The sequence below is a fragment of the Hylobates moloch genome, unplaced genomic scaffold (genome assembly GCF_009828535.3).
Source record: "Hylobates moloch isolate HMO894 unplaced genomic scaffold, HMol_V3 SCAFFOLD_9, whole genome shotgun sequence".
In the NCBI taxonomy this organism is placed as follows: domain Eukaryota; kingdom Metazoa; phylum Chordata; class Mammalia; order Primates; family Hylobatidae; genus Hylobates; species Hylobates moloch.
The window spans coordinates 46505027-46526006 of NW_026652284.1; positions in this window are offsets into that span (position 1 = coordinate 46505027).

The following is a 20980-nucleotide window of genomic DNA, read 5'->3' on the forward strand; positions in this document are numbered from 1 at the left end:
GTTCTCTGTATTTCCTGAATCTGAATGTTGGCCTGCCTTGCTAGATTGGGGAAGTTCTCCTGGATAATATCTTGCAGAGTGTTTTCCAGCTTGGTTCCATTCTCCCCATCATTTTCAGGTACACCAATGAGACGTAGGTTTGGTCGTTTCACGTAGTCCCAAATTTCTTGGAGGCTTTGTTCATTTCTTTTTATTCTTTTTTCTCTAGACTTCCCTTCTCGCTTCATTTCATTCATTTCATCTTCCATCTGCGATACCCTTTCTTCCAGTTGATCGCATCTGCTACTGAGGCTTCTGCAATCTTCACGTAGTTCTCGAAACTTGGCTTTCAGCTCCTCCATCTCCTTTAAGCCCTTCTCTCCATTGGTTATTCTAGTTATCCATTCTTCTAATATTTTTTCAAAGTTTTTAACTTCTTTGCTATTGTTTTGAATTTCCTCTCGTAGCTCAGAGTAGTTTGATCGTCTGAAGCCTTCTTCTCTCAACTCGTCAAAGTCATCCTCCATCCAGCTTTGTTCCATTGCTGGTGAGGAACTGCGTTCCTTTGGAGGAGGAGAGGTGCTCTGCTTTTTAGAGTTTCCAGTTTTTCTGCTCTGTTTTTTCCCCATCTTTGCGGTTTTATCTACTTTTGGGCTTTGATGATGGTGATGTACAGATGGGTTTTTGGTGTGGATGTCCTTTCTGTTTGTTAGTTTTCCTTCTACCAGACAGGACCCTCAGCTGCAGGTCTGTTGGAGTTTACTAGAGGTCCACTCCAGACCCTGTTTGGCTGGGTGTCAGCAGCGGTGGCTGCAGAACAGCGGATTTTCGTGGGACCACCAATTCAGCTGTCTGATAGTTCCTCTGGAAGTTTTGTCTCAGAGGAGTACCTGGCCCAGTGAGGTGTCAGTCTTTCCCTTCTGGGGGGGTGCCTCCCAGTTAGGCTGCTCAGGGGTGAGGGACCCACTTTAGGAGGCAGTCTGTTTGTTCTCAGATCTCCAGCTGCGTGCTGGGAGAACCACTACTCTCTTCAAAGCTGTCAGTCCGACAGGGACATTTAAGTCTCTGGAGATTCCTGCTGACTTTTTGTTTGTCTGTGCCCTGCCCCCAGAGGTGGAGCCTACAGAGGCAGACAGGCCTCCTTGAGCTGTGGTGGGCTCCACCCAGTTCGAGCTTCCTGGCTGCTTTGTTTACCTAAGCAAGCCTGGGTAATGGCGGGCGCCCCTCCCCCAGCCTCGCTGCCACCTTGCAGCTTGATCTCAGACTGCTGTGCTAGCAATCAGCGAGACTCCGTGGGCATAGGACCCTCCGAGCCAGGTGCGGGATACAATCTCCTAGTGTGCCGTTTTCCAGGCCGGTTGGGAAAGCGCAGTATGAGGGTGGGACTGACCCGATTTTCCAGGTGCCGTCTGTTACCCCTTTCTTTGACTAGGAAAGGGAACTCCCTGACCCCTTGCGCTTCCCGAGTGAGGCAGTGCCTCGCCCTGCTTCGGCTCGTGCACAGTGCGCTTCACCGACTGTCCTGCACCCACTCTTTGGCACTCCCTAGTGAGATGAAACCGGTACCTCAAGCAGAAATGCAGAAATCACCAGTCTTCTGTGTCGCTCGGGCTGGGAGCTGGAGACTGGAGCTGTTCCTATTCGGCCATCTTGGCTCCAACCTGTTGATCAATGCAATATTTTTCAAGCTTTAGGAAAATACACTGACAGAAAAAAAAATCACAAATTGAAAGAAAATATAAAATAAGTACTAACTCATCCAATTATCTTGACAAAGCTTATTTGAGTACTAAAATAAGATAAAATCATTACAATAGTTACTGTTACTGAACAAATGAAGAATATTGTTAGGTTGTCAAATTGTCAGCACATTCTTTTTCAGCAAATTTGTGACATTAATAACTTCATGTTTTTATGTACGATTCTGTATGTGAGCTACTAAAGGTACATCAAGCTCTGTATGCTACGTAAACATTTTGCAGGGATAACCTTCACTTTCTGCTCTGCTCTGCTTCCTCACTCTATGGGACTAGGCAACTTCATCCCCACTGTAGGCACATTCCTACTTCAGGCATAGGAGCAATCCTGCTCCAAGCATTGGTTTCTGGAACTTATGCAACTAAGAGGTAGCTTTCTGTTCTGATTTCATAACGTGGTTTCAACACATGAGCCTCTGTCATTGTGGTGACTAAATCAGACCACGTCAAAGCCACATGCCCACTTGAGCCTTGGCATAGTGCTTGTGCCTGGATATCCCAACACCTCTTACTACTGCAAGGACATCCCTGATAGAAGGAACAGACTCAGAACTTGATTGGCCTATGATTGACACCAAGAATTCTGAGAATTTGGCTGAACTTCCTTCCATCACTAGTGGTTGCCCCTAAGTGTGTTTACCTTTTAATTAAGGAAGAAAGACTAGCATGAAAAAAAATAATATTTTATGGTAGGATTTCAGGTCATGAAGCGGGTGCTCAAAGTATTTTTGGAGTCAAAGAAAGACTTTCTTATATGCCTCAAATCAGCCATCCCAAATGTCCATCCATGAGCAAATTCAGCTGGAAGTATCCCTTTCTCTTTGGCAGGTCTCCCAAACTACATCCCATTTTAGTCACCTAAAAGGTTATGCAGGCTTCAGATGAGAACCCAGAAGCCATTGTTAATGCCCCGTGGGTGTGTGGCGAGAAGCTGCCAAGGCTCACTCTGATTCATTCCAAATGTGGAGCAGAACTAGTAGAATTTTAAATATACGGCTCCTTGGGAAAATCATTTTTATAGTTTTCCATGAGTGCACATGCTTCTTAGACAATAAATTTAACCAAATATAAAACCATTAGCCTGAAAAACTTATATAATTTATAAATATGCATTTTCAAATTTACCTGACATGTCAATATACAGCCTACAATCAAACCGAGAAACATTGGTCCTTCTCAACATTTGTTTTGAAGGCATTTGTTTTATGACATAACTGTTTGTGGGAGCAGTTATGTGGAAGTGGAGGATATTTAGGGCTATTGTTTTTCCATTCGCTTGGAGTCTAGAAGAGATATTCCTTCATCTTAAATGGAAAAAAGTTGATAATTTAAAGACAAAGTTGTTTTTTAACCTCCTGTTCTTTTAGAAAGGATGTGAGCCTGGAAGTCTTCATGAAGAGAACTATAAGCAGGTGGTAAGAAAGTTGAGTTTTCAGGAAGCCAGGCTCTTGAGCTACTAAATATTCATAGGGTAGATGAAGTAAAGAAAAGATAAGCAGAAGGGATGTGTTTTGATATCAGAAACGGAAACTTTCTTTTACCAATAATGAAAGCCGGTAGAATGAACAGTGATTTCTCACATTCATTCTGCTTTTGAAATTTATCCTGTCTTACTTTTCTCTCTTCTGAGAGGTGGGAAGGATACAGGTTTTCTCGGGTCAGAATATATCCTGTGATGATATTGGCCCAGGAGGCTGCTCTCTGACAGTCTGGTCTTTCATAGCTAAGAGTGTTTATCCCATATTTTAATTGATTCTGAAGTTATTTTTACAGTGTAACTTGTTCTCTCCCCCAGATTGTAATAAACCTAGGTACTAAGAAATATCTTGGTAGGTACACTATATATACCATTATCTTTCACTTCTTACAGAAAATGCCAAAACTAGCAAGAGGTTTGGGCAACTTAAAAAGTAACATTCATATAGGTAGTTAATTTTTAAACTAATTTCAAACACACAGGCACTAAGTGAGATGAAAACCATGTGTTCATTCCATAAATCAAGCATATATACACAGCATTACATGCAAGCAATGGAGATATTTTAAAGATTATAATATATAGTCCTTAACTTCCAGTTTTCATCCACAAAACAAAACAAAATAATTTACTACATGATAGCTTTTAAAATTTTTAAATCTTTTGTTATATTCAAGATTACTGTTGGCAGGTTGACCATAGTTCAACAATGAGGACTCAGCTTTATGGAATGTGAAGATAATAAAGGATCCTGATTGAGCTTTTCAGAGTTTTATAAAAGAACTGGGTCATTCCGTCCTTAAAAATTCACACATAAAATTAATATGAACTCAAGTAAATAACATTTCTATAGTAATTTATTAAGAAAATAGTGATGATATTTTAATAAGCCGAAAAACCTGAAATTAGGGAGTTGTACAAGAAGTTGCAGATCTACATCAATCTTAGCATCAAATTAATTTAGTTTTTTCTATAATTTAGGGGTTTCTATTAAAAAGTGATACATGTTTATTGTATAATATGAGTAATATAGAATATTAATAATTATGTAATTTGAATAATACAGAGGAACATAAAGTACAAAGTGAAAGGCAATCCTATTTTCTGTAGTCTCTAAATAGGAAAAATAGCAAGCAACTCAACATTATTTGATTTAATATTTCTTATGAAGTAGCAACATTCTAAGTTCCTTATACTGCTTTATAACAGAAGCTTTTGAAAATTGAACTATGTAAATTTGGTCATTTACAATGATCAGATTTTGGGGGATTAATATTCATAGCTTCTAATAGTTGGAAGTGGGTCAGTGTAATAGATTTCCTCTACACAATTTCAAAACACAGATATATATAATGTTTTATGCTTAATCTTGCCATGCATACTGACATTAAGGAACCTTAAATGGCATCCAGTTAGGTTGTAACCCCATTCAGGAAAGGCCCATTTAAGGCAGATGAAATAATATTCTATTTTTCAGTTTGGCTAATGCTCCAGCCAGAATCCAGGGACAAAATCTTCTGATGATCCCTGAACACAGGAGTTTTTGAAAATTGACCTAATCCAGTTGGGAATTTTCAGCTGAAAAAAATGCACCATTCCCTATAATTTGTGTGAGTGCTTATGTTCTGTTCATGCACACCATTCATTTTGCTGGTAAAGTCATTCCTAGCATCCATTATGCCAGTTGGTAAACCTCTGGTGCTGAATGTGTGGAAAGTAGCTGGAAGTCTTGTGGTCAACACAGCAGAATGTGGACTTTTGACTTGGGTGTTTAAATGCAAGCTATCCCTGAGGGTTTATCCCATTATGGTTCTTCAAATCCTATTTACTCATCACCAAGTTGTGGATTAAAACTAACACTATGAAACGTAACTTCTTTGTGTAGTCTAGGCAGTAGAATTTTCAAGTAAATTAGATATTATATGCATATATTAGTAAAGTTCTTACTCTACAGAAGTAATAATTCACGTTGAAAGAATTGACACTAAACTTCACTTATAATGGTTGTTTGGGTTCTGGAAGATCTTTAGGGTGTTCCGATGTAAACAACGGGTGATATAGAACCATTCAAGTCAGATGAATCATTTGGAGCTGGCTAAAAAGAAAATCTCAAAATTTTGATATCACCAGAAGCTGTATATATTAGATACATGTAGGCATTTTTCTGACCACATTAGTGCAGTGAACTATCAGGGAAGTTAGACCAGAAGACTAGAGCTTAAGTGCCAGCCCTTTTCACTTAACAACTGTGATCTCAAGGATGCTACTTAACACCTATGGATCTCAATCCCTTATACTGTAAGTTGTAATAGGATAATATCACATATTGTGCTCTTGTGAGAATGAAAAGAGATAACACTTAGGAAAGCATTTTCTATGCAATAAATATTATGAGGGCAGTAATGTCCATATATTAAAGCATTGGGTTTAGACTCAGAAGATACTATTTTAAAAAAACCTCACTCTCTGAGCGTATGGAACATTAAGGAAATTATGCACATAGAATGGAAAAGGAAAAACGGTAAGACAAGAGGTGAGCAGATGCCATGTCTTACTTCTTAAAAGTAATGCGAAGTCTGGGCAATATCCTAAACTGCACGGATATTCCATGAAAGCTCTCTAATCTCATCTTGTCGTAGAGAGCAGGACAAAGATCAGATGTGTGTTTGTTAAAGCTCATTCTAGCTGCAAAATGGATAATGGGGCCCTAGGCCAGTGAGTTTTTCGTTAAACATTGGCTCAAGCCATGCCCCAAAGTTGTCTGGCCAGATTTTGATAGAGCTACTCAATGTATTTTAATGGATAAAATGTTATGTCTGGGTGCTTATTTTAAGCAGAAACTTAATATTAAGTAAAGACAATTATTTTAGATGATTCAGGATATAAAATATATTGTAGCTGAAAGAGCTAGTCAAATGAGGGAAAATTTAGTTTTATTTGAAACGTTCTTGATTCTACGTCTCAGTTATTTCACTAGTCCATAGTTCTTCTTTATCTTATATAGGGAGATACAGTTTGTATATATTATGTAGGTCAGTGCTGTCTTTTTTTTTTCTTTTAAAAATTATTAAGAAACCCTGAAAGCCTTCATTTATATAGATTATATATACTAATATTTGCCATATTAGAAAATGAAGCTACTGCATTTTAAACTATTTATTTATTTATTTATTTATTTTGAGGTGGAGTCTTGCTCTGTTGCCCAGGTTGGAGTGCAATGGCGCAATCTTGGCTGACTGCAACCACCACCTCCCAAGTTCAAGTGATTCTCCTGCCTTACCCTCCAGAGTAGCTGGAACTACAGGCACATGTCATCATGCCCAGCTAATTTTTGTATTTTTTAGTAGAGACGAGGTTTCACCATATTGGACAGGCTGGTCTCAAACTCCTGACCTTGTGATCCTCCTGCCTCTGCCTCCCAAAGTGCTGGGATTACAGGCGTAAGCCACCACCCCCGGCTAAACCTTTCATTTATTAATTCATTTGAAATGATAACAACAAATCCATTAAGTATAAATAATATATTTTTATAAAACAAAATTAGATTTTGCAAAACAAGCAAACAAAAAATAGAGAGGAGAGTAGCATTGTTTTACATTTTTATAAACCCCTTTACTGTCTGGCCTAACAGAGGACAGCAATTCTCATATTTGGTTCTCCATTTAAGTTGTTGCAATATATTATTTTGTTGAAATATATGAAGAAAACCCAATTTCACACAGGTAGTTGGAAAAGGAAGGAGTATTTTAATAGTCACTTTAGACCATTGTGAATCTTCTTTGCTACTAGAGCAAAATCAGACAAGTGGTAATTTCTTCATGTTGTTCACCAATGTGGAATTTGAAATCATTTCAGTGAACTTTTCATACTGTCTAACATTAAAATCCATTGCATTTTGAGTAGTTCTTTTACCAAACATGATATTGTAGCATTATGCATTAGATTTTAGCAAGATACTAGTACACTGAGTTATATAGATCTTCCAAATGTTGACACTTAATATTACCATGAGTTACATCAGAAAAGTCTTTAACTAACAGGAAACTCTTAAGCTTGCACTGGTTTTACAAGCTTTCCAAGGTTCTGATATTCACTTGCAAGCTCGTATTTTGTCATTGGCAGTGAGCACTGAGTTGCTGCCTTTTTTGAAGTGACTGGCTTACTCTGTTCATTTTTGAGAAAATGCCTGCCAAATACTCAAGTCTAAATATCCATGGTTTGTCAGTAATTCTCTCAAGTAAAAATGGTGTTCGTAAAAATAAATGGCTTGTTCAGCTTGCAGCCCACACAATCCCACATGTGAATTTCCTTCAGATTTACCACCATATTTTAGTATCCAGTGGAAATGCCTTATGTTTATTTATCATTTCATCACACAGAGTATTAAAAGACATACTTAAAGGATAGTATTTAATAAAATTATTAATTTTTCTTTGTCAAGGTGATTTTTATGTGACAGTGGCATATAGTTTTTACTGAGAGTGTGTGGTGAAGAACTCAATGCTGACTTGCAGTTTATTGCAACTGCTTTGACTCATGCTAAGGCATCAGCAGTTTTACCCACTATCGTTCTTGCACCATTAGTGCAAACGTCAACACAGTTAAAAAGGTAAATAAAATCTGAGTATTATTACAAAAGTAGTTTTGACATTGTGGACTCCATGGGGGTTCCACAGATCATACTTTGAGAACCGCTGGCACAGGTTTCCCTTGGTGCAGGTTGGTACACATGACCTTAGGCCTCACTGAATGTATTATCAACTGATGAGAACCCCATGCAACTGAGGTCAAAATAGTGCATCCAATTTCAGGTGAAGTAACTAGGCTTTTGTTGTGGATGTCTGGTTTTATAAGAGTGCAGGCAAAAAAATAAGACCAAACACGTATGGGTATATGAAGGCCCGTGGTTTACCAAATTGTGTCCTTGAAGAGTACAAACATGAAGGCGCAGGGATAGAACTTGGAAAAATATTTGACAGCAGAATAGCCCCCATCCCTGGGCCCTAAGGGCTCTCCAGGCTGTGTAGTTGCCCTTTACAATCATCGGGAATGTGTGAGGCACATGTTCACTTCAATCGGTTACATCAGAACACATTCCACTCATTTATACCCGTGGATGTCTATCTCTGAGCAGTCAACTGTCTGGATATGAACTCCACTTGAATCCCACTAAGGGGCCTCTCAAAAAGAAAACTCCAAACTCCCATGTTATATGTGCTATTGCCAGAAAAATGTAATTGTTTTAGCCACTCAAAGCTTGCACCTCAGGTCAGTCACATTACGTTCCTCTTCAAGAGACAGCACATCATTAGCATACTCTGAAAACCTTGTTAACATTTTCATAGTTTCTAACAGCAATGGCAAATGTATTTTTAGGTACGAAATGTTCTTCACAGAATATGAAAACTTATTTTTCAACTTAAAAAAATAATAATATATTCTCCAGCTCAGAATTTTATATTTTTAACTAGGATTATGTAAATATCAGCTAACACTGACCAGCCAATGTCCTTTAACAAAAGACAGGCAAATAAATTGTTCTGCTCTAAATTTAATATTTATGTAACCAATATTGACTGATAAGGAACTGTTTTAAAACTGTAATATTTCTTTATTACAGAAGAAAACAATTTTGTTCTGTAATAAAGAACAGTGTCTTTACTCAGCCATTCTCTTTATCCTCTGTGACAACTTACTTTTACTGGGTTTCTTGTAAACAGCTCAGAGTTGGATTTTTCTTTTTGCTCTTCTTTATCATATATTACTATCTTTACTTGCAAATGAAAGATTGTGTCACATTTTTAGTGCTGTAACTGTTACATTTCAGTCTTACCTTTAACTTTTAACCAATCTAAAGATATATTTGTTCAAATGGCTTTATGAAAAATGGAATGAGCCATAACACTTGTCCTCTCGTTAGGTTCAACAATTTTTAAACATGAAATCCTAACAGTGAGAGAAGAACAATTGCTAGCCCCCATGTCCTTCCCCAAGTGAGGGTCATGTTCTGAAACAGAGACCATGAAACTCTACCACATTGGGAGAAAACTGTACACAGGATACTCAAAAGCCCTCAAGGCTCTTGCACAGACTCCTTAGAGATCCCACATGGTTCCAACTATCAAAGAAACGTGTGGAGTTAAAGGCTCAGGATTTGGCATGTAAAATAACCTCAGGTAGGGAAGAATTCATTCAGTGTTTCCTAGGTTTAAATATCACCCCAGCATCTCTACTCCTTGGCACTACAGCTTCACTTATCACCCCACTCCGACACCTATTTCCTGGGTGTGTGACTGGGTTTAGCAGAATGACATTGCTGAGTGCCTGGCCTCAATTCTTATTTACTGCCTCGGTGTACCACCAGATACTATCTTCCATGACCAAGCTAGGGGGAGCTTGATTAATGTGACCTTTGATTTTGGCATCCTTGAGCCACAATTAATACAGCTAGCATAGCTCAATAAAAGAGCTCAATTCCTTCTAACATCACCCCTCCAGAGCCTGTGTCTAAAGTGGAAGTCTCTGTACACCCATATTTTTATAACTTGGGGCCTGTGGACATGGAAAGAAATCTGCTGACACAGGAGTCCATGGACCTTAATAAAGAAACATTGTAAATTTTGGTCATCACTTGACACCAACAATATTGTGAATTTGTTATAGGTCGAATTGTGTTGCTCCAAAATTCATATGTTGAAATTTTAAGCCCAAGCACCCCAGAATGTGACCTTGTTTGGAAATAAGGTCATTGCAGATGTAATTAGTTAAGATAAAGTTATACTGGGTTAGGGTGGGCTCCTAATCCATATGACTGATGTCTCTATTTTAGATAAGAGGGAAATTTTGGCACAGATTCACGTGCAGACAGAATACCATGTGAAGGTTGGAACTATGCAGCCACGAGCCCAGAACTACTAGAAACTAGGAGAGAGACCTGGAAAATGTCCTTCCCTACACCTTCAGAAGGAGGATAAACTTGCCAACACCTTGATTTTGGACTTCTGACCTTCAGAACTGTGGGATATTTTTTTGCTCTAAGCCATGCAGTTTATGCTATTTTGTTATGGAATCCTCAGAAAATTAATACAGAACTCAAATGCAAAGTGAGACAAAGAAATTACATAATACAGGTTGAGTATATCTTATCCAAAATGCTTGGGCCAGAAATATTTCAAATTTGTATTTTTTTTATTTTAGAATGCTTGCATGTACATAATGAGATGCCTTGGAAATGGGATCCAAGTTTAATCATACAATTATTTATGTCTCACATACACCTTATATATAGGTTGAAGGTAGGATTTTCTGAAATATTTAAAATAATATTTGTGCATAAAATAAAGTTCTGGCTGTGAACTGTTACAAGGTCAAATGTGAAATTTTTCACTTGTGGCATCATGTCAGCACTCAAAACATTTCGGATTTTGGAGGATTTCAAATTTTAGATTTTGGGATTAGGTCTGCTCAACCTGTAGTTGTAAGAGGTGAAGCCACCTGGACTTCTGGGTTGGGTGGAGACTTGGAGAACATTTCTGTCTTTCAAGAGGATTGTAAAATGCACCAATCAGCACTCTGTAGCTAGGATTGTAAAACGCACCAATCAGTGCTCTGGAACTAGCTAGAGGTTTGTAAAATGCACCAATCAGTGCTTTGTAAAAATGCACCAATGAGTGCTCTGTGGCTAGCTATAGGTTTGTAAAATGGACCAATCAGCACTCTGCAAAATGGACCAGTCAGTGCTCTGTAAAATGGACCAATCAGCACTCTTTAAAATGGACAAATCAGCACTCTGTAAAATGGACCAATCAGCAGGATGTGGGTGGGGACAAATAAGGGAATAAAAGCTGGCCACCCCAGCTAGCAACAGCAGCCCGCTCGGGTGCCCTTCCACACTGTGGAAGCTTTGCTCTTTTGCTCTTCACAGTAAATCTTGCTGCTTCTCACTCTTTGGGTCCGCACCACCTTTAAGAGCTGTAACACTCACCGCAAAGGTCCATGGCTTCATTCCTGAAGTCAGCGAGACCACAAACCCACCGGAAGGAACAAGCTCTGGACACATTTTGGTGATTACGAAGGGACTATTGCTAAGTGGTGAGTACCACTGGACCCCTTTCACTTGCTATTCTGTCCTATTTTTCCTTGGAATTTGGGGGTTAAATGCCAGGCACCTGTCAGCCAGTTAAAAGTGACTAGCACGGCCACTGGACTAAAGACACGAGTGTCATGCTTTCTGCGAAAGGGCTCTCTAACAACCCCCGACTCTTTGGAGTTGGTAGAATTGGTTTGCCTGGAACCAGCTTCTGCTTTTCCTGTACTTCTGGGCTGAGCTGAGGGTTGACAGAGAGGAAAGCCATTCAGCTCTGGGGTCCTGACAAAAAGTTGGTTGACCCTGTATCCATGAGTGGAACTCTCAAAGTCATATCTCCCAAGCGAGACTCACCCATCTATCCTATCTATCCTGACCCTTGCCTCCTGGGTCCTAATGCCTGTCAGATAAACTTCCTCCTGCCTCTCTTCTCTGAGGCTACTCCTGCTTCTAAAAACCACTCCCTGATTCTGGTGCTTTTCTAGTTTCTCCTGTAAGAATGATTTCCAGTATAAATTTTGGGACTCTGTTTCTTTCCTTAGGCACCCAGGCTAACCAAACAGAAAGACATAATTTTTGCCCAAAACCCCTTTGGGGTGGGGGTTACTATCTGGAATTTTAGGATCCCTCCTCAGACTAGCAGGCCTTACAAAGGCTATTCCTGAAGCTAGGATATGGGGAGCCTCAGAAATTATATCCTTCCTATCCATATGATGAGAAGTGAGGACAAAAGTTGTCACTCTTCCAACCCTAGAGATCCCTTCCCTCCCTCAGCATATGGCCCTCCACTCCATTTTGAGGCATATCATCTTTAAAGGATGGGGTAAGGTCCCAATGCTAACAGGAGAAAATGCTTAGGACTCTAACAGGTTTTCGAGAATGCATCAGTAAGGGCCACTAACTCTGATTTTTCTTGGTCCTCTTTGTGGTCTAAGAGGAAAGGCAAGGGTGTAGGTTTTTGAGAATGCATTGGTAAGGGCCACTAAATCTGACCTTCCTTGGTCCTCCTTGTGGTCTAGGAGGAAAACTAGTGTTTCTGCTGCTGTGTCAGTGAGCACAACTATTCTGACCAGCAAGGTCCAAGGACTGTTGCGGGTTCTTGGGTGGGGAGTGAGGTGGGGTAGGGGGGAAACAAACCAAAACCATGGGCAGTTTTTCTTTCAGATGGGAAACACTCAAGCATCAACAGGCTCACCCTTGAAATGCATCCTAAGTCATTGGGACCAATTTGACTCATAAACCCTGAAAAAGAGGTGGCTCTTTTTTTCTGCATTACGGCCTGGCCCCAGTATTCTCTCTCTGATGGGGAAAAATGGCCACCTGAGGGAAGTATAAATTATGATACTATACTGCAGCTTGGCCTTTTCTGTAAGAGGGAAAGCAAATGGAGTGAAATGCCTTATGTGTAAGCTTTCTTTTCATTGAAGGATAATCCACAACAAAGCAAAGCTTGCAATTTACATCCCACAGGAGGACCTCTCAGCTTACCTCCATATCCTAGCCTTCCTATAGCTCCCCTTCCTATTAATGATAAGCCTCCTCTAATCTCCCCTGCCCAGAAGGAAACAAGCAAAGAAATCTCCAAAGGACCACAAAAAAACCCTGGCAATTGGTTATGTCCCCTTCAAGCTGTAGGGTGAGGGGAATTTGGCCCAACCTGGGTACATGTCCCCTTCTCCCTCTCTGATTTAAAGCAGATCAAGATAGACTTGGGGAAGTTTTCAGATCATCCTGATAGGTACATAGATATCCTACAGGGTATAGGGCAAACCTTCGACCTCACTCGGACAGATGTCATGCTACTTTTAGAACAAACCCTGGCATTTACTGAAAATAATGTGGTTTTACCTGCAGCTAGCTTAGTCAAGTAAATGATAGAATGACAGCCAAAGAAAGGGACAAATTCCCTACCAGTCAGCAAGCCATCCCCCGTATGGACCCCCACTGGGACCTAGACTCAGATCATAGGGACCGGAGTCGTAAATATCTGCTAACCTGTGTTCTAGAAAGGCTAAGGAGAATTAGGAAAAAGCCCATGAATTATTCAGTGATGTCCACCATAACTCAGGGAAAGGAAGAAAATCCTTCTGCCTTCCTTAAGTGGCTACAGGAGGCCTTAAGAAAATATACTCCCCTGTCACCCAGCTCCATCAGGGGTCAGTTGATCCTCAAAGATAAGTTTATTACCCAATCAGCTGCAGATATCATGAGAAAACTCCAAAAGCAAGCCCTGGGCCCTGAACAAAATCTGGAGGCATTATTAAACCTGGCTACCTCAGTGTTCTATAATAGGGACCAAGAAGAACAGGCCCAAAGGGAAAAGCAAGATCAGAGAAAGGCCTCAGCCTTCATCATGGCAATCAGAGAAACAAATGGTGGTTCAGAGAGGACAGAAAATGGAGCAGGTCAATCACCCAGTAGGGCTAGTTATCAGTGTGGTTTACAATGGCACTTTAAAAAAGATTGTCCAATGAGAAGCCACCCCCTCATCCATGTCCAACAGCAGGACTGAGGGTGCCTGGGGCAAGCACCAGCTCATGTCATCACCCTCACTGAGCCCTGGGTACATTTAACCATTGAGGGCCAGGAAATTGGCTTCCTCCTGGACACGGGTGCGGCTTTCTCAGTGTTAATCTCCTGTCCCGGACAGCTGTCCTCAAGGTCCGTTACCATCCAAAGAATCCTGGGACAGCCTGTAACCAGGTATTTCTCCCACCTTCTCAGTTGTAATTGGGAGACTTTGCTCTTTTCACATGCCTTTCTTGTTTTGCCTGAAAATTCCACACCCTTATTAGGGATAGACATATTAGCCAAAGCTGGAGCTATTATCTACATGAATATGGGGAACAAGTTACCCATTTGTTGTCCCCTGCTTGAGAAGGGAATCAACCCTGAAGTCTGGGCATTGGAAGGACAATTCAGAAGGGCAAAAAATGCCCACCCAGTCCAAATCAGGCTAAAAGTCCCCACCACTTTTCCTTATCAAAGGCAGTATCCCTTAAGGCCTAAGCTCATAAAGGAAGCCAGGATATTGTTAGACATTTAAAAGCTCAAGGCTTAGTAAGGAAATGCAGCAGTCCCTATAACACCCCAATTCTAGGAGTACAAAAATTGAATGGTCAGTGGATACTAGTGCAAGATCTTAGACTCATCAGTGAGGCAGTAATTCCTCTATATCCAATTGTACCCAACCCCATACCCTGCTCTCTCAAATACCAGAGGAAGCAGAATGGTTCACTGTTCTGGACCTCAAGGATGCCTTCTTCTGTATTCCCCTGCACTCTGACTCCCAGTTTCTCTTTGCCTTTGAGGATTCCACAGACTGCATGTCCCAACTTACATGGATGGTCTTGCCCCAAGGGTTTAGAAATAGCCCTCATGTGTTTGGCCAGGCACTGGCCCAAGATCTAGGCCAGTTCTCAAGTCCAGGCACTCTAGTCCTTCAGTGTGGATGATTTACTTTTGGCTACCAGTTCGGAAGCCTCATGCCACCAGGCTACTCTAGATCTCTTAAACTTTCTAGCTAATCAAGGGTACAAGGCATCTAAATCAAAGGCCCAACTCTGCCTACAAGTCAAATATCTAGGCCTAATTTTAGCCAGAGGAACCAGGACCCTCAGCAAGGAACAAATACAGCCTATGCTGGCTTATCCTCACCCTAAGACATTAAAACTGTTTCAGCGGCTCCTTGGAATCACAGGCTTTTGCCAACTATGGATCTCTAGATACAGTGAGATAGCCAGGCCCCTCTATACTCTAATCAAGGAGACCCAGAGGGCAAATACTCATCTAGTAGAATGGGAACCAGAGGCAGAAACAGCCTTCAAAACCTTAAAATAGGCCCTAGTACAAGCTTCAGCCTTAAGCCTTCCCACAGGACAAAACTTCTCTTTATACGTCACAGAGAGAGCAGGAATAGCTCTTGGAGTCCTTACTCAGACTTGTGGGACAACCCCACAACCAGTGTCATACCTAAGTAAGGAAATTGATATAGCAAAAGGCTGGCCTCACTGTTTACCTGTAGTTGTGGTGGTGGCTGTCTTAGTATCAGAGTCTATCAAAATAATACAAAGAAAGGATCTCACCATCTGGACTACTCATGATATAAATGGCATACTAGGTGCCAAAGGAAGTTTATGGTTATTGGACAACCGCCTGCTTAGATGCTGCTCCTTGAGGAACTGGTGCTTCAAATACACATGTGTGCAGCCCTCATCCATGCCACTTTTCTCCCAGAGGATGGGGAACCAGCTGAGCATGACTGCCAACAAATTATAGTCCAGACTTGTGCCGCCCGAGAGGATCTCTTAGAAGTCCCCTTAGTTAATCCTGACCTTAACCTGTATACCAATGGAAGTTCATTTGTGGAGAATGGGATACAAAGGGCAGGTTATGCCATGCTTTAGTTAGTGATGTAACAGCACTTGAAAGTAAGCTTCTTCCCCCAGGGACCAGCGCCCAGTTAGCAGAACTAGTGGCACTTACCCAAGACTTAGAACTGGAAAAGGGAAAAAGAATAAATATGGGTATACAGATAGCAAGTATGCTTATCTAATCCTACATGCCCATGCTGCAATAAGGAAAGAAAGGGAGTTCCTAACCTCTGAGGGAATCCCCATTAAATACCACAAGAAAATCATGGAGTTATTGCATGCAGTGCAAAAACCCAAGGAGGTGGTGGTCTTACACTGCCAAAGCCATCAAAAAGGTGAAGGAGAAAAGGCAGAAGGAAACCATCAGGCAGATGCTGAGGCCAAAATTGCCACCAGGTGGAACCTCCCATTAGAAATACCTATGGAAAGATCCTTGGTATGGAACAACCCTCTCCAAGAGATTAAACCTCAGTATTCCCCGACTGAAACAGAATGGGGACTTTCCTGGGGGCATAGTTTTCTCCCCTCAGGGTGGTTAATGACAGAGAGACAAAGAGGTAGTCAGAGAGAAAGAGAGAGGAGGGAAAGACAGAAAGTCAGAGAGAGAGAGGAAGAGACAGACAAAGAAGGAGTCAGAAAGAGAGAAAGACACAGACAGAAAGTCAGAGAGAGAGGGGAAAGAGAGACAGAGGAAGAGACAGAGAGACAAAGAGAGAGAAAGAAAGAGAAGCCAGGGTACATTTCTGTCTACCCAGCCAAGGCATATTCTTCTTATGTGGAGCTTCAACCTATATCTGCCTCCCCACCAACTGGACAGGCACCTGCACCTTAGTCTTCCTAAGTCCCAACATTAACATTGCCCCAGGAAATCAGTCCCTATCAGTGCCCCTTAAAGCTCAAGTCCATCAGTGCAGGGCCATACAACTAATACCGCTACTTATAGAGTTAGGAATGGCCACTGCTACAGGAACTGGAATAGCAGGTTTATCTATTTAATTATCCTACTACCACACACTCTCAAAGGATTTCTCAGACAGTTTGCAAGACATAACAAAATCTATCCTTACTCTACAGTCCCAAATAGACTCTTTGGCAGCAGTGATTCTCCAAAAACACTGAGGCCTAGACCTCTTCACTACTGAGAAAAGAGGACTCTGCACCTTCTTAGGGGAAGAGTGTTGCTTTTACACTAACCAGCCAGGGATAGTATGAGACACCATCCAGCATTTACAGGAAAAGGCTTTTGAAATCAGACAATGCCTTTCAAATTCTTATACCAACCTCTGGAGTTGGGCAACATGGCTTCTCCCCTTTCTAGGTCCCATGACAGCCATCTTGCTATTACTCACCTTTGGACCTTGTATTTTTAACCTCCTTGTCAAATTTGTTTCCTCCAGGATTGAGGCCATCAAGCTACAGATGGTCTTACAAATGTAACCCCAAATGAGCTCAATTAACAACTTCTGCTGAGGACCCCTGGATCAACCCACTGGCTCTTTGACTGGCCTAGAAATTCCCCCCGGAGGACACTACAACTGCAGAGCCCCTTCTTCACCCCTATCCAGTAGGAAGTAGCTAGAGTGGTCATCTCCCAATTCCCAACAGCAGTTGGGGTGTCCTCTTTAGAGGGGGGATTTGAGATGAAGCCAGCTGGACTTCTGGGTCGGGTGGGGACTTGGAGAACTTTTCTGTCTTACAAGAGGATTGTAAAATGCACCAATGAGCACTCTGTAGCTAGGATTGTAAAATGCACCAGTCAGCACTCTGTGGCTAGCTAGAGATTTGTATAATAGAATAATCAGCACTCTGTAAAATTGGCCAATCAGCAGGATGTGGGCGGGGACATATAAGGGAATAATAGCTGGCCCAGCCAGCAATGGCAACCCGCTTGGGTCCCCTTCCATGCTGTGGAAGCTTCGTTCTTTCACTCTTCACAATACATCTTGCTACCGCTCACTCTTTGGGTCTGCACCACCTTTAAGAGCTGTAACACTCACTGCGAAGTTCTGCAGCTTCATTCCTGACGTCAATGAGACCACAAACCCACCAGAAGGAACAAACTCTGGGCACAGTTGTTTGCTTTAGGAGAGATTCACCAAATTCATAACATATTTGAATTGAAATTTTAAAGATTACAAAAACATTTTAATTATAAACATTAAGAAATTTGTAGGTAATTTATGTATTCCTTAAGTATATAAAAACTTCATATAAATAAAGTTTTGGAAGAAAAAACTGTTATACATCATAAGGTCCAATTAATAAAACCAAGAAATTTATTTTTATTTGTTTGCTTTTCTATATTTCTCCTCCTTGAGAAAAAAGACTGTGCTTTGTTTTTGTTGCCCTCATGAATGTGCAGTTGAGTAAATAAATGAATTGGCGAATATGGGAGTAAATAAATGAATAATTTCCACAGTAGGATTACTGAACTTCTGGTTTAGTTTATTGACAGTCTAGAACAAGCGAGTCCAATCTGCAGCCTGCAGGCTACCTGCAGCCCAGGATGACTTTGAATGTGGCCCAACAGAAATTCATAAGCTTTCTTAAAACATTATGAGGCTTTTTTGTGACTTGTTTAAAGCTTATCAGCTATCGTTATTGTTAGTGTATTTTACATGTGGCCCAAGAAAATTCTTCCAGTGTGGCTCAGGAAAGCCAAAAGATTGAACATCCCTGGTCTATAGCTTTGGTTTGAGGCTGTCCATGGTACTAAATAAAAGTCTCTGAAAGCCAAATGTCTTCTAGCTCCTAGGAATTTGACCCTCCTTACTAGACCCTAGGTATGCATTTCTTTCTTTCTTTTTTTTTTTTTTAGACCAAGTTTCGCTCTTGTTGACCAGGCTGGAGTGCAGTGGCACGATCTTGACTCACTGCAACTCTGCCTCCCAGGTTCAAGCGATTCTCCTGTCTCAGCCTTCCTGAGTAGCTGGGATTACAGGCATGTGCCACCACACCCAGCTAATTTTGTATTTTTAGTAGAGAGTGGGTTTCTCCATGTTGGTCAGGCTGGTCTCAAACTCCCAACCTCAGATGATCCGCCTGCGACAGCCTCCCAATGTGCTGGGATTACAGGCATGAGCCACCGTGCCTGGCCGACCCGAGGTATGCATTTCAAGACAACTCATCATTCTTGTTTCAACTCACTGCAAAGAGATCCCCCCAAAAAGCGTGTGGCCTCATTTATGAAATACACGGAGACAGACATATGTCATTGGCCCCATCTGAGCTTTTAATCATTTTTTAGTCTTTTGTACTCAAAGATTTCTCCCCACATTTTCTCTTCTCAAATTCTTACCCATCTCTGTTGAAAGCAGCTCATCCTTCCTGTTGTTTACTACAAATCCTTGGATGCATTTTTAAATCCTCCCTTCATCTCATTCTATCTGCTAGGAAATCCTCTTGGATCTACCCTCAAAATATTTCCTGAGTCTAAACTACTTATGATCTTTATGGCTATCACCTTTTCCACACCACCAGCATCTCTCAATAGACTATTGTAATATGTTTCCAAGTAGTGTTCATGTTTCTACCCTTATCTCCTCCCGCCCTCTTAGGATGCTTTCCATACAGCACTTATGGCTATCTTTTTAAAACATAAGCCACCTTATGTTGCTTTTCTATTCAAACTTTCCGAAGGATTTCCATTTTGTTTGTTGTCTGTTCATAATTTTTAAAAACATTAGCTTCACGAGAGCAGAGACTGTGGGTTTTTTTTAGTTACCTGGGGCATCCCGCATTCCCAGAACAGTTCCTGGCCCATGGTTGGTTCTCAATAATATTTATTCAATATATTATAGACAATAAGAATCAGTTGTTACTGTTAGAATGCTCTTAAGAGACCTAAATCTTATTGAAAAAGTATTAGAACAAGTTGAATTATTGCATCTTTAATTGGTTTAAACATTAATATTTGAAAATTCAACCTTAAAATCCACTAACATAAGCTGCTTGATATGTGAACATTGAAGGAACTAAAATTACTAAGTGCATTTTAAAGTAGAAAAAGAATGCAATTGAGACATTTACATTTATCCGCAAAAAATTGTCTGTTTGTTTTCAAAAAATGTTCTAAAATAGTGATACCTAAAAAATACAATATTTTGCTATAAGTAGAACACAGCCTTCGAGAAAAAGACCTATATTAAAGTCCTGATTTTGCCACTGATTAGCTATGTGACTTTGATATGATCTCTCACCAGCTTTGTATTCATGTTAAGCTTCTAGTCAAATCAGTTTTAAAGAGATTTAAATTTCTTCCCTTAGGAAGAGGCAAAGAGTTTCAAGGACAATTTTGAAAATTCTAAATTCTAATCACAAATTTCTTTGTAAGTAAGCTAGAGAATGGGATGTGAACTACAGCAAATCCAAAGTAATTACAATTGAGCATGAGAAATGGCCTTGATGGAAACTATAATTATTCGTGAAGACCTTCTATTGAGTAAATATGCCATTATGTCAAAATAATATGGCTAAAGAATCTAAATATTTTCCTCCTATCTTTTATTGTGAAATCTCATACTTTAAAAAATCCAACCATTTAACAGATGGGCTACCGAAAATCCATTCTCTGAAGGAGCTGACATTTCATCAATCTGATGAAAATTTGAGCTCCTATATATAGTTCCTTAACTGGGATAATAACAGACATTTTAAGAAGAAAGCTTAGCTGGGAAGTTTGATAGTTAGGAAACTTAACTGTGAAAGAAATTATTTTTGTACAATTAACTTTCTTTGTATGAAAAAAATCTGCCTCCTAACATGATTTAGAAACTTCTGACTAATATATAACTATTATTTGGAAAAGTTTTTAAAAAGTCACTTTGGGATGTGAAACACATCTTCTCATAGCAAATGTACTAATTTTTCCTGTCTTTTTCAGTTTTATTATATTTTTAATTGACATATAACACTTGTACATATCTATGGGGTACAGTGTGATATTTTGACATATGTATACATTATGTAATGATCAAATTAGGGTAATTAGCATATTCATCACCTCAAATATTATTATTTCTTAGTGGTGAGGGCATCCAAAATTTTCTCTTCTAGTTATTTTGAAACATACACTTTGTTGTTAACTATAGTCACACTACTCTGCCACGGAACACTAGAGCTCATTCCTCCTCCTATTTCACTGTAACTTTGTAATCACTGACCAACATCTCTCCATCCCCCTCTTATTCTCATTTTCCCAGCCTCTGGTAACCACTATTTTACTCTCTACTTCTATGACATCATGTTTTTTTAGATTCCACATATGAGTGAAATCATGGGGGTGTTTATCTTTCAGAGCAGGAGTTAT